This window comes from Ambystoma mexicanum, chromosome 1q (genome assembly GCF_040938575.1).
Source record: "Ambystoma mexicanum isolate Mex_15411 chromosome 1q, UKY_AmexF1_1, whole genome shotgun sequence".
Taxonomy (NCBI): domain Eukaryota; kingdom Metazoa; phylum Chordata; class Amphibia; order Caudata; family Ambystomatidae; genus Ambystoma; species Ambystoma mexicanum.
In genome coordinates this window covers 583,185,856-583,200,688 of record NC_090922.1, presented here as the reverse complement: position 1 = coordinate 583,200,688, position 14,833 = coordinate 583,185,856, and the positions used below count along the sequence as shown (strand labels likewise).

General features: G+C 47.1%; 1 protein-coding gene across 2 annotated transcripts in view; it reads right to left on the bottom strand.

The window, feature by feature from the left end:
• The window catches only part of LOC138532653 (flavin-containing monooxygenase 5-like), a 723,329-nt gene that overhangs the window by 118,987 nt on the left and 589,509 nt on the right, over window positions 1-14,833 (bottom strand). The gene's annotated exons all lie outside the window — the stretch shown is intronic.

The following is a 14,833-nucleotide window of genomic DNA, read 5'->3' as shown; positions in this document are numbered from 1 at the left end:
CCTAGGCAGGACCACCATTTTCATTAAATACAAGGAACCTCAGACAGGAACCCACGCACAAGACAGTCCTAAATTCTGTCAATGATTTTATGGTTGAATCTCCATCTTATTTATAAGGCATATGCTTTCAAGGAAAGTCACAGGAACAACAGAGCCAAAGAAAAAAAACCTAAGGAGTACATGAAAATAGATTTATTATACAAAGAAACATATTCTTTAACGTATTTCAAAAATGTTTTTTACAAGTTTAAAAAAAAAAACAACATAAAAAAAGATGAAAAGGAGACATACAACAAAGCATATGTACATTATGATTTCAACAAATAATTGGAATAGAAAATAATGCAATAAGACAATTAGTAAAAAGAACAGAGAAAACCACAAAAAAGCAGTTGTGCCTGTTGGGTTTTAACTAGGGTGTGTAAAAAATTACCCTGGTTAGCACAGAATTGAATTATTCATAATCAACTAATGACATGTAGTTATTTGCCATATCATTGACTGCCACGTATCCCCATTTCGGTGTTAAACCAATCGGTTTGATGAGTAGGGACATATGAGAGTCCTTTTGACAGAGCCGATGTTTGTATTTTCGAGAGGGCGAAGTTGGCAAGATTAAAGATCGGTATGGGTTGCCCGTTCACCTCGTTCGTCTCCTGCGACCTCGAGGGTTGCGCATCATAGGGGGGAACTGGTTGTACCATGGGGGTCCCCAACTGGGGAATCCCATCATTCCGCCTCCTCCTAAAAAAGGGAGTTGTGGTTGTTGTGGATAGTTGCCAGCCGAGAGGGGTTGATTTTGACGACTCTGGTCCATTTTCAGCATCGCCCCTCGTCCCATCATTGCTAAGGGCAACTTCTCCCAGAACTTCATACTATTACGGATTCTTCCTATGGCTATCTCGGTGTTATGCCTATGTTTCTCCTCCGCCGTGTGATACACATCTATTCCAAGGTAGCGGAAGGAACTAACCGCCCATGGTATTGGCAACACTGGTAGTCTTCCTAAGGGTGTTCCCTTGTAGCTACCCAGCAGGAATATGCTAGATTTTTGGGGATTCACAGTTAGGCAGAAACCTGTGCAGTTCCCTCTGGGACCACTGCAAAAAGTTTAAGACTACAGGAGTTAGCAGTAAACCCAATTGGTAGCAGTCTGCACCACCCAGATTTACCTGGTAGCTGTGGCTGAGCAGTCAGACTTCTCTCAAGACAAGTTAGGCAGTATATAGAGTATACAAGATAGGGCAATTTACAGAGTAGAACAAGCAGACACGGATCAGAGCTTGGGTGTAAAGATATATAATTATTTATTTAAAAACACATCTATGAAAAACACACTGGCACTAATATGGCAAACAACTTCAATCACAGTTACTATAAGTATATATCAATCCCATAACAATATTTCGACAAGTCTAGGTTCAAAGACACCACTTATTTGCAGACAGAGGTGAGTGCTTAACCTAGATGGTGCTCTAGTATTCGTTGGAAAGGGAGAGAAAAAGGCAGGGTATGAAACCAACTCAGTACCAACACTTTTACGAAGAAAATGCAAGGCAAGCAAGGCAGGGTCTACTGTAGATCACAAAGTTCAGAGGCCAGGCGCACTCGGAGAGAGGCAAGGCGGTATGTCCCAAAAATATCACAGTGGAAATGCACTTTAAGTCTTTGTAGCAAAATGTCACAGAAAGGTTGGACCAGTTTTAGAACAAAAGTTAAGAAGGTCTGGAGGTGACCCAGTGGAAAGGTAAGGATTTAAGACATCTCACGCTAACCGTCACAAGGGAAGCCAGGCGGACACGGTACCTTGAAAGTGGAGAGACAGCTCCGGCGGGGGCAGTTGTTCCTGGTGGTGGATGCAAGTCGGGGCTTTGCCAGAAGAAGAGATGATCTCGTCGTAGAGGAAAGTTGAAGATCGTTGCACCACCAGGGAAGAGACCAGCCACAGAGTGCTCAGTCACAAGGCACCACCTTTTGGTCGCGGTACAGTGGTTAGTGGCTATCCGGTTGCCGGGGTGTTCTGCACGGGCAATTCGACCACTAGACGTCCTGGAAGCAAAGAAAAAGCAAGGGGCTGGTTGTTCCCACCAGTCAAAGGGAAGAAGACTCTCCAGCAGGGAGATCTCCTCTGTCGTTGGGAAGTGGTGAGTCGGTTCAGCAGGGCTCCACCAGAGGTATCGTCGTTGCAGGTCGGCTCAGCTTCTCCCTCGTCGGATTCTTAGGTCCTGTGGCGACTTCTGAAGTTCCAGTCCCCAAAGCCCTGCTTTTATATAGAAAACCCCCATTCAATCAGCCTAGCTGTCAATCAAACATGCTAAGTGGTGAGCGGGGCGGCTCACCACTTGGGCCAATCACACCAGAGTGCGACTTGAGTTGGCAAGGCAACTCAGTCCAGGGTGCCTAAACCCCCTCCCACACCCCCTGTGGTACCCAGACAGAATGGCACCACTCTGGAGGGCTTCTGGGCAGAAGCCCGCCAAAAGTGGAACATAGGGCTCAACCTTTGGTTTGGAGTTACAGAGGCGAACACATACGCCATTTTAAAAACCGAGTTCTGGCAGAAAATACCAACCGGTGAATTTATTTTAATTTAATAAAACCGGCGGTATGACCGAGGCTATATAGAAAAAGTATTAGCCTCGAACAATGGGAAAATCCCATAGGAATATATTTGCGGTCGAATATAAAAAGTAGTATCCACTGTCACCAGCCAAAACTCTACGAGGGGGGACGGGACAGTGCCCCCTCTAACAACAGACCCAGGGGTAATCGAATTGCCCCTACCAGTACGTCCACAATAGGATGGTTTGTACTGGTTCTGTTAGTAAATTTAGGTCTAGTAAAGCAAATGGTGACTTTACATGCCCTGGGAGACAGTAGTCAGTCCCAGGGTATGCAGTCTATGGTGGGGGTCACCTAGGACACCCCAGTGTTACGGCACAGAGGATGCTGTGTAACACACATAGCAAAACACATGAGACACTACGGAGTAAAAGACCCCATTGCCCATAGAACACATTAACATTCAAATAAATACCACAAATCATGTCCAAGAGTGGGAGAAAAAGAGTCTCAATCTTGGCAGGATGAAAAAAACAAACTCCAGAAATCCAGCAAAGCTGCTGGGGGACTCACTGTAACGCTCACCTGATTCCCGCAGAGGCGCCGGTCTTGACTGGGTGAATGCCGTATCTTCAAAGGTGATGTGTAACACACGGTTGGCTCTTTGGGCTGGACCTCTGTGCACTGTATGTCTGACTCGTAGAGTAAGATTTCTGCAGATAGAAAATATGGGATTAATGAACTGGGGTTATTGGGTGCCTCTCTCCTCTTCCCTTTCTCTTCTCCTGTAGAACCCCAAAGGTTAACGCCCTCACCTTAGGTAAGTGAACGCCGAGCTCTCCATCTGCCTCGGGGCAGGGTGCCGTAACCAGTTTCTTCACTGGATAAGGGTGCAGGCCTCTTGACCTCAGAGGACTGCTGTCCGTCGTTAACTGCACGAACGGTAAGTTCTGGGCACTTCAAATGTCTTAAAAGTCTTTTGTAATGATATCCCTTGTTTTGCAGGGTTCTGGCGATGGCGGATGGCGGGCTGATTAGAGTTGAGGATCGAACCCGCGTGAGGAATAGAAGCGCCTGGAAGCACGTAAGTAAGCGCTTGTAGCCTGCTTCACGATGCGCACTAACTGTCCCTTTTATCTTGCAGGTACAAGTTCGGAGCTTTAGAGAAGCTGAAGGGTGCTGGAATACCCACTGGATTCGGCGTGGGAAGGAGTAATGGCACGTGAGTAATAAAGTTGCCCAATGTCTTTAAACGCACCTTCTTTTGTCTTTCAGATGCGGGATGCAGCGCCGAAGGCCTCCGGAGCGTGCGAAGAGCTGGTAAGCTTTTGTCTTTCAGATGCCGGAATGCAGTGCAAAGACCTCCGGAGCATGCGAAGAGTAGGTAAGCCTTTGTCTTTCAGATGCCGAAATGCAGCGCGAGGCGTTGGTGACAGCCGATGGACCAGGTAAGAGATGCGCTGCCACTGAAGACCGTAGTGCTAACCTGTTCTTTCTTTGTCTTTACCGGTGCTGCTGAAGACTGGATTCCAGGATGGTAAGCCTTTGTTCCCTTAGGCCCAGGATCAGAAGCAGAAGACACGATGAGCGTTCTGCTGCAGAGAATGCAGAATAACGCAAAGCAAGATTCATCCATCGGGTGTGGTTTAAATAGCCTCCGGTAGTGCTTAGGTGTCTCCTTCCACAGCCACGCCTAGGTAAGAAAAGAGTTCCTGCTTTCCAGAAGAGTTCCAGTGTTCTGAACCTAGGGAGTGGCTCCTGCCCCACCCAACAGGAAAAGTAGTCCCAAACAGAAGAGGATCAGGGGTTCAACTGGCAGGTAAGTAAGCAGCATGGTCTGCTGCAGGTAAGTCCACCCAAGCATTATGAGCCCGGCGCTTCCAGCGCTGGGACTAGGCACCTTTATGAGCCTGGTGCCACTGGCGCCAGGACAGGGTCCAAAAGGTCCCAATTGGGACTGGCTGGCACTCGGAACCGGGGTTATGGGTCTGCTTCCAAGGGAGTCGGGCAAGTCCTGATCTTTTGGAAGCAGAGATCATGACAGCACCCCCCCTCAAGGCCCCTCCCAAACCGGGCTTCTCCGGGGGTTTGGGCTTGTTAGGAAATGTTCGATGAAATCTTTTGATTAGACGAGGCGCGTGGACATATTCTGCAGGTTCCCAGGATCTTTCTTGGGGACCGTAGCCTTTCCAGTCAATCAGGTAAAATAGTTTAGATTTGGAGATCTTGGAATCCAGGATGCTTTTGACTTCAAACTCGAGTTCTCCATCAACTAGAATAGGTTTTGGAGATGTAGTTAGTCGGGTTTGAGGTTGCACGGGTTTTAATAGAGAGACGTGGAAGACCGGATGTATCTTCATGTGAGGGGGCAAGTCCAACTTGACCGCTACTGGATTTACTATGGTAGTGATGGAATAGGGACCAAGGTATCTTGGGTTGAATGTGCATGGTCCTTTTAGAGGTAGATATTTGGTGGATAACCAGACTTGATCTCCTACTTGATATTGGGGGGCTTCCTTCCGATGTTGGTCTGCTCCTTTCTTGTATTGTTCTTTAGCCGTTTGAAGGTGAGAAACGGCTTCCTTAAAGGCTTGGGTGATTGTAGAATGCAGGTGGTCTACTGCTGGTGTTCCAAGATCTTGGAGTGGATCCAACTCCGAGGTTCGAGGGTGACTACCGTATAACAGAAAAAACGGGGTCTTCCCAGTTCCCGAGTGGACAGAGTTATTGTAGGCATATTCGGCTATCCAAAGGATATCTTTCCAAGTTTTTTCAGTTTGTTGTAGCATGCTGCGCAAATACTGTTCCAGAGTTTGATTGGTCCTCTCGGTTTGTCCGTCGGTTTGAGGCTGGTGGCTGGTCGAAAGTCTCACATCAATTTGAGCCGACCGACAGCAACTTCGCCAAAAATGAGAAATAAATTGACTACCTCGATCCGAAATTAGAACTGAAGGAAAACCGTGCAGTCGGACGATGTTTTCGAGAAATTCTCGGGCCAGAGTTGCTGCTGTTGGTAAGCCTTTGAGTGGAATGAAATGCGCCATCTTGGAGAATAGGTCCACGATTACTAGGATCGTATTGTATCCGGAGCATGGAGGTAGATCGGTGATGAAGTCCATAGAAAGCGTATGCCAAGGGCGAGGCGGGATGTCAATAGGGCGTAAGAGGCCGGCTGGTTTTTCCTTTTGACTCTTGTTTTGGGCGCATACTCCACAGGACATTATAAAGTCTCTGATATCTTTTTTCCAAGACGGCCACCAGAAGTAGCGCTTGATCTTTTCCGAGGTCTTGGTCATACCGGGATGTCCTTCCATTAAAGAATTGTGATAACAAGAGATTACCTTTTTCTGTAAATCTGTGCTGGGCAGGTATAACCGTTCTTGGAAATATAATAGGTTGTCCTTCACCGTAAAGTCCTTTCCCTGCAGATGCCAATTCTGTATGTCTGCTGGAGTTACCAGTAGCCTGGCTTTATCCTTAACTTCCTCTATGGATTGTGTGGCGATTACACCTAGAATTCTTTGTTCGGGAATGATAGGTACAGGTTTAGGATTGATCAAATGTTCTTCCACTCCCATCCGAGAAAGGGCATCAGCTTTACCGTTTTTTGTACCAGGTTGATAGGTATTTATGAAGTCAAACTCGGCAAAGAATAGTGCCCAACGGAGTTGCCTAGAGGATTGAGCTTTTGCGGTTTTCAAATATTGCAGGTTTCGGTGATCTGTAATCACAGTAACGGTGTGTCGGGCCCCCAGAAGATAATGCCGCCAAGCCTTAAAGGCGGACTTGATAGCTAGAAGTTCCTTATCAGTAATAGTGTAATTGATTTCAGGAGGCGAGAATTTGCGGGACCAAAATGCCACGGGATGCAACTGATTGGTTACTGGGTCCTTTTGTGATAGAACTGCCCCCATGGCAAGGCTCGAAGCATCAGTTTCAACGATGTAGGGGAGTTCTGGGCGAGGATGTTTTAAGATCGGTGCAGAGATAAATCTAGTTTTCAAATCCTGGAAAGCTTGTTCCGCCTCGATAGACCATTCAAAACGTTTGTTTTTCTTTAATAAGGCGGTGATGGGATGGACTATTCGAGAGAATTCGGGGATAAACCTGCGGTAAAAGTTAGCGAAGCCTAACATGCTTTGAACACCTTTTACGGAGGATGGCGATGGCCATTTGAGAATTGCATCGACCTTCTTTGAATCCATACGCACTCCGCTAGGTGATAATATGAATCCCAAGAATTCAACTTCAGTCACGTTGAAAACACATTTTTCCAACTTAGAGAAAAGTTTGTGTTGCCGCAATCTCTCGAGGACCATTTTCACGTGTTTCCGATGTTCAGTTTCCGATGAAGAATAAACGAGGATGTCGTCAATGTAAACAACAACACACACATCTATGAGCTCTCTGAGGACATCGTTCATAAAATATTGAAAGGCGGCCGGGGCATTGCAAAGTCCGAAGGGCATGACCTGATATTCAAATAGCCCATACTTGGTGCAGAAGGCCGTCTTCCATTCATCGCCCTCTTTTACTCGTACCAAGTGGTAGGCTCCTCTAAGATCCAGCTTTGTATATATGCATGCTTTTCTGACTTGGTCCAGGAGTTCAGGGATCAAAGGTAACGGATATCTATTTTTAACGGTGATCTGGTTCAGGGCGCGATAATCTATACAAGTTCTAAGGTCCCCTTCTTTTTTTGGAACGAAGAACAAAGCTGAGGAAGCAGGGGACTTGGAAGGGCGAATAAACCCATTCGCTAGGTATTGATCCAGGTATTGTTGGAGGTGAAGATTCTCAGGCTCGATGAGGGCATAAATTCTACTACAAGGAGGAGTAGATCCAGGTATCAGGTCTATCTGGCAGTCATAAGACCTATGAGGAGGTAGAGAGTTAGCCTGATCCTTCCGGAAAACATCTTGGAATTCTAGGTATTCAGGAGGTAACTGGGGAGCCTCCGAGGAAATTGCTGCCAGTGCAACACCAGGTCGAGGGTGACAAGTAGAGACACATTCTGGAAACTGAACCGTTCTTGCTCGCCAATCGATCTGAGGATTGTGCTTCTCTAACCAAGGAATTCCTAGAATAATCTGGAACTGAGGGGCCTTGATCACATCGAACACGATCTTCTCATGGTGTCCATCTTGACTTACTAGCGTCACTTCTTGGGTGGTATGCGTTACTGGTCCGGAGGCTATCTCCGTACCATCCACCGTAGTAATGACGTCCTTTACAGCCTTTGGACAAAGAGTCAGATTCATCCTCAAAACCATTTCATGATCCACATAATTGCCGATGGCACCGCTGTCGACGTAAGCTTCAATCGCATGTAATCGATCCGGATGTTCAGGGCTAATGAGGACCATAGGTATCACGAAATGCGAGGTCACGGAACTGGTTTTAACGCTCGGCAAGAGGACCTCTATTCTTGTCGGGCGAGGTTGTTTCCCTGCTCAGAGTTTGTGACCCTGGTAACTGCAGCTCCTACTGCCTTCTTGGCTGGCTTCACCGGACAGTCTCGAGGAAAGTGCCCCGAGTTTCCGCAATAGAGGCATAATTGCAGCTGTTTTCTCCTTTCCCGCTCCTTTTGTGTTAGTGGTCCTTTCAGGCCCCCTATTTGCATGGGTTCCCCGGAGTCTACTCCTCTGGTAGGAGTTGGTGGTTTGGAAAATACTCGAGCATCAAACTTGGAACGATCGGCCTTCCTGTTCTGCAGTCTGTGGTAAATTTGAACGACTAAGTCAATATAGTCCGAACAGTCTTGCGGGGGATTCACTACTTGGGCTAACACATCTTTGAGCTCTCCACGTAGACCTCTATAAAACAGTGTAATCCTTTTGTCCTCAGGCCATCGAGTTTCCACTATCAGTCTGTTGAAAGACGCAATATAAGCCAAAAGGTCTTGATTACCCTGTCGCAATGAAAGGAGCTCATTGTCCAAGGCCTGCCCCTGCCAATGTCTTGCAAACAGTTTTTCCATACTGAGCTGAAAAGCTTGAAAATCATGGAGAACCGGATCATCTTGATTAACTAGAGGGATCGACCAGTCTGCCGCATTGCCACTAAGGTACGAAAGCACGAAAGCTACCTTAGCTTGATCAGTTGGAAAGGCTGCTGGCCGGCATAAGAAGTGCAACCGGCACTGATTAATAAATACTGCAAACCTCTTTGGGTCACCAGAAAATCGTTCGGGCGGAGCCAGAGGTACATTCCCAGGTAGGTTGATCTGCACTGGGTTCGTAGAGGATGTTGAAGGAAGATTTGCCCCTGATGCGGGTAACGGAGTTTGTCCGGCTTGTGACTGTAGCAATTGTCTAGCGAGATCGTCTGTTCGCTCCTTGGAAATAATCAGTTCCCTTCTTAGAGCATTCGTTTCCTGACGGGCTGCATGCACTTCTGCTCTTAGTTCCCCAAGTAACTGGGCTAGCTGGTGGGTATCCGAGGTTTCCATAGCGCCTGGGTGGGAGTTTTGCGGTAGGCTTTGCGTTCTGTAACGCTCACCTGATTCCCGCAGAGGCGCCGGTCTTGACTGGGTGAATGCCGTATCTTCAAAGGTGATGTGTAACACACGGTTGGCTCTTTGGGCTGGACCTCTGTGCACTGTATGTCTGACTCGAAGAGTAAGATGTCTGCAGATAGAAAATATGGGATTAATGAACTGGGGTTATTGGGTGCCTCTCTCCTCTTCCCTTTCTCTTCTCCTGTAGAACCCCAAAGGTTAACGCCCTCACCTTAGGTAAGTGAACGCCGAGCTCTCCATCTGCCTCGGGGCAGGGTGCCGTAACCAGTTTCTTCACTGGATAAGGGTGCAGGCCTCTTGACCTCAGAGGACTGCTGTCCGTCGTTAACTGCACGAACGGTAAGTTCTGGGCACTTCAAATGTCTTAAAAGTCTTTTGTAATGATATCCCTTGCTTTGCAGGGTTCCGGCGATGGCGGATGGTGGGCTGATGAGAGTTGAGGATCGAACCCGCGTGAGGAATAGAAGCGCCTGGAAGCACGTAAGTAAGCGCTTGTAGCCTGCTTCACGATGCGCACTAACTGTCCCTTTTATCTTGCAGGTACAAGTTCGGAGCTTTAGAGAAGCTGAAGGGTGCTGGAATACCCACTGTATTCGGCGTGGGAAGGAGTAATGGCACGTGAGTAATAAAGTTGCCCAATGTCTTTAAACGCACCTTCTTTTGTCTTTCAGATGCGGGATGCAGCGCCGAAGGCCTCCGGAGCGTGCGAAGAGCTGGTAAGCTTTTGTCTTTCAGATGCCGGAATGCAGTGCAAAGACCTCCGGAGCATGCGAAGAGTAGGTAAGCCTTTGTCTTTCAGATGCCGGAATGCAGCGCGAGGCGTTGGTGACAGCCGATGGACCAGGTAAGAGATGCGCTGCCACTGAAGACCGTAGTGCTAACCTGTTCTTTCTTTGTCTTTACCGGTGCTGCTGAAGACTGGATTCCAGGATGGTAAGCCTTTGTTCCCTTAGGCCCAGGATCAGAAGCAGAAGACACGATGAGCGTTCTGCTGCAGAGAATGCAGAATAACGCAAAGCAAGATTCATCCATCGGGTGTGGTTTAAATAGCCTCCTGTAGTGCTTAGGTGTCTCCTTCCACAGCCACGCCTAGGTAAGAAAAGAGTTCCTGCTTTCCAGAAGAGTTCCAGTGTTCTGAACCTAGGGAGTGGCTCCTGCCCCACCCAACAGGAAAAGTAGTCCCAAACAGAAGAGGATCAGGGGTTCAACTGGCAGGTAATTAAGCAGCATGGTCTGCTGCAGGTAAGTCCACCCAAGCATTATGAGCCCGGCGCTTCCAGCGCTGGGACTGGGCATATTTATGAGCCTGGTGCCACTGGCGCCAGGACTGGGTCCAAAAGGTCCCAATTGGGACTGGTTGGCACTCGGAACCTGGGTTATGGATCTGCTTCTAAGGGAGTCGGGCAAGTCCTGATCTTTTGGAAGCAGAGATCATGACACTCACTAGGTTAGGAAATTCAGCCTAAACAGAGAATTCTCCCTAACACTCGCCCCCCCAGACTAAGGGACAGGAGGATTTAATCCACTCCTGGATGAATCTCATACCTCTAGTCGATGACATACATCCTAGAGAGACCATCAGCATTTTGGTGGTGACACCTTGACCTGTGCTCAATGGTGAAATCAAACCCTTGCAGGCAGATTGACTGGATTTCTGGAGTTTGGAAAAGGTGCCGGCGCTGTTAAACCCATACCGCCCTATTACGAGGTCCCCTTGCGGGACCCGCTCTGGACGTCCTTAGCGGGTCCCGCGAGGGGACCAGGGAGCTAACAACAGCCCCATTATTGATGGCCCGTTGTGAGCTCCCTCCCCATTCCCATTGAGCCCTATGGGGGCTCAAATGCGAATGAGGATGGTTCGGGTCCGGTTCCCTGAATGGGGAAATACTGGGCCCTCCAAAGTCGGAATGGCCCGGTATTTCCCTATTCAGGCACCACGGACCCGGACCCGAGTTTGGTGGCAGCCATGCCCTTATTAAGGGCATGGCTGCCTCCAAAATCGTAATGAGGCCCTATATCTTGGTTAGCTGTAAAATTACATCATTGGTGTTAGGAATGTGGTCATGCACCTCAACTCTTGTTGGTATCCATTCCAGATTAACCCTAGATGGGTCAATATAGTGAAGCCACAAGACAACCTTTTGTAAGTAAAAGGCTATATTTCATGCTAGATGATTGAGTCCTACCAACAGCCCAAATGCATGTTGACTTATTTTGAGCAAACAACGTGCCCATGACCTTGCCATGCATTTGCTGCCAAAAAATCCCCTGAAAATGCAAAGACATTATGGGTTATTATGAGCTGGGTGCAAACAGCATATCTAGTAATATCTGGCAATACTGATGAATTTATCCAGTGCTTGATTCAAGGTTGGAAACCGTTCTCATTAATTTGTCAGCAGAGAATCCTGAATCGTGCCGTGGCATTTGAGAAGTATACCTCACAGACAGCATTATCTATGAAACAGCGCTGGTATCAAATATCACCCTATTAAAAATCTTCCCAAAATCAAGCATAAAGTCCTCCAAACTAGGGCCATCCAAAAGGAGGTGATAATGAAATCCAGAATACAAATAAGGTGTAAATTGCGTTTCCAAGTGCCCACAAGGTCACCAAATACATGTACCAGCCATGAAATACCACTATGACCCATCCAAACATTGAACTATAGATAGGCAATAGCAAATAATAACACTTTAGCAAGTGTCAGCATCAGGCTACCAGGAAGAACATATGTGCATCGTAGCAGCATATCCCATGAACAGCCATAGGTACAGACCATGAATTGCACAAGTTCAAAAGGCCCATAGGAATCTGAAGCACACCACAGGCTTTCATGCTGAGTTACCAAGTGCTGTTCTGACGAGGGTGGGAGTGCCACATGCAGGCCAGAGGAGCCAGGCAGAAGACCAGGCAGTTTGAAAGAATGCATGCACTGTGTAGAAGGTGCTGGTGGCCCTGTTCCACTGACAACTCACTCACCCAGGTCCCGTACAGACCAGTTTCTGATCTCACTGTGACGCCATGACTGTGATAGCAGGTATTGCACTGCTCCCATGGGGGGAGTCCCTTCCCATGAGGCCAGGGAGGTGAGGCTGCTTCCTGATAGTCCCCCTGTGGGTGGTACTCAGTGGCTGCATCTCATGGGGAGGGAAACTTTCTATGGGACCAGTGATTACCATCTTGGGAGAACGCGGTGTACACTCCCTCCATTTCTGTTCCATATTTCCCCTTACCCCTCTCAGTCCTCTGTGGTCCCCCACACTCCTATATATTTGTGTAGAGTAGTAGATCCCATCCACTTAGACCATATTGGCACGAGGAAGATTGAGGGCTAAGCAGATGGAGTTCATACAACAACTGACATAAAGAAGAACATGCAAGGAGGAAAAAGCCTGCAGCTGAACCAACATACGCAGTACAGTCAATCAATAGCCAACGATAAAAATGGAAGAAAGACTGTGTGTTTGGACAATTGCTCCCTGGAGGAACCGAGAGCTGGCTGGAGGCTTGCCACAGAGAACAGGGAAGGCTGATAGAGGCTCCCCGAGCAAATGTAGTGTTACCCATCATCCAGGCTGGAGAACCGGAGGGCCGGGGAGACCAGAGTCAGACCACGCAGTCAGACCAAGAAGTACATGCCGGGAGGGACCAAACCCCGACCTGACCCAGACCAGGGAAAGCTGCGGGGACACGCTGAGACTGCTGGAAGGCATGTGGAAGCCCGTAGCTGGATGAAGCAACTCTGCCAAGCCGCTCCAACAAGCCGGTAATGCCATAAAAGGTACATGGATTAGCAATACCGGTGGTAGAGATAACGAGAAGGAAGGAGGCGGTTGGGGAAGGATACAGACCCCCATCTCCTTCATAACAGTACTTGGAAAGAGCCAAGAAAGAGACATATGAGAAACAATGCCTGTCAGGTCAGTGAGCTGGGCCCGATTGATATATGCTATAAGCCTGAGAGAAAGGTCTGGGACCCATACAAAGTCAGGGAAATCCAAAGAAACATACAGGGGTCTGAGATCCACACCAGAGAGGGAGAGAGGGAGAAGTGCCTTAAGTGACAATAAGGGGTTGAGGACCCACTCCTAAAAGAAGAGATGTTTTCTTGAACACTGAAAACTACAGAACAGTCTTGCAGGATAGTGAACCAGATTTGGTGTTATATTTGTGAACCAGAGAAAGAACAGGGGAAGGAAGACATTCCCCCATCCATCCTTTTCATCATACATGTTTAGCGGAGTCTCCAACTTCATGAACTTTTGAGTTAAAACAGAGAACACCTCTTTGTGTTTTCTCATCAGAGAATGAGCAATGAACTGGCATCCAGGATGAGAGACCCCTCCTTCTCCATCAAGACGACGCCCAGTTTTTCCTTAGTTAATCTAAAGTTTAAGGGATGGAGAAAGGTTTGGACACAGGATAGTGGAAATTTCTCTTTATTGGACATCCTGACAGATTCCGTAGGCCTTTTGTTGAGGTAGGGAAACCCCTTTTAGAAATAGGGCAAAATAGGTTTCTTTTTCCTTTACTTCTATATATAAATAAAAGTATTTGCCAACAAACATGACATGACACCACTGTGTCAGACTCAAACGTCTGCACCCTTGAAGAGCATACAGGGAAGTGGCAACTTACCTACAGTTACCCTCAAAGACATGACCCAAAGAACATGACCAAAAGAAATGCCACCTTCAAAGTGCCATATAGACTAGACATTCATGGCCAGAATGATGTGCCACCTCGGTAAGTCTATGTCTCCAGCGTTATGTCTGCCCCTCTACAATGGCAATATACACCCTATGACCTCACCGCCGGAAGTTCTACACTGATTACACCATCACTCTGGTGAGCAAATTAGGCCATAGCACAAGGTAAAACAGTGACAATCTCAGTATTGGCAGTACCACAGTCTTTTGGTACTTGTAGTACTGATACACAACAAAGCAGTACAATGGAATCTAACAAATTGATGCATGCTGGAAGAATCGATAACTGCACTGTGGTGTTGTTGGCAACACTGAGACCTCTGCAGATAGGATTGAGTGCAGCACGTCCAGAAATTTGTACTTACACAGCGAAATCAAATCTGAATACGAGTGAGCTTAAACCACATCCACACACAGTGCAGGTAACTATTAATCTGTGTAAGATCGAGACTTTCTTTATCTCTTTCTTTACACCACAGATTACGGCGTGGTTAAACATGAGAAAACCCGCAATTTGAGAAGCACAATAATGATTCCGACTATTATGAAGGTTACTCTTTGAGATGCCCGACGGCGTTCAACATTGTGCACATAACTGAACTATGTTGGTAAGCACACTTTCATTGTTGGTTTCATACAAAGCGCTAATAAAAGAAGGCATTAGGAATAAGTTTAAGACCGGGATCATGTCGACTTTTTCTCCTTACCACAGATATCTGTGAAACTAAATATGAGGAAACCCGCACTACATGCGACTTACAAACGACCTTGGCTCCAATTTATCCATATGGAATTGATTGATCACCCCACCAGAGGTAACAAAATATGGACATATCACAAAAGTAGATAGTAATTAAACTTTAAATAACTATACCTTTTTATGAGATTAATACAAAATGGCTCAAACACTCACTGTCCCAATTTTATTTGTTTTTCTCCGTTCCAGCTGAAAAGCGACAGGCTATATTCCACATAGTAATAAGGATTATTCCCAGTGTGAGTCCTAACCATATCGCGTACTACAATTAACAATACCAT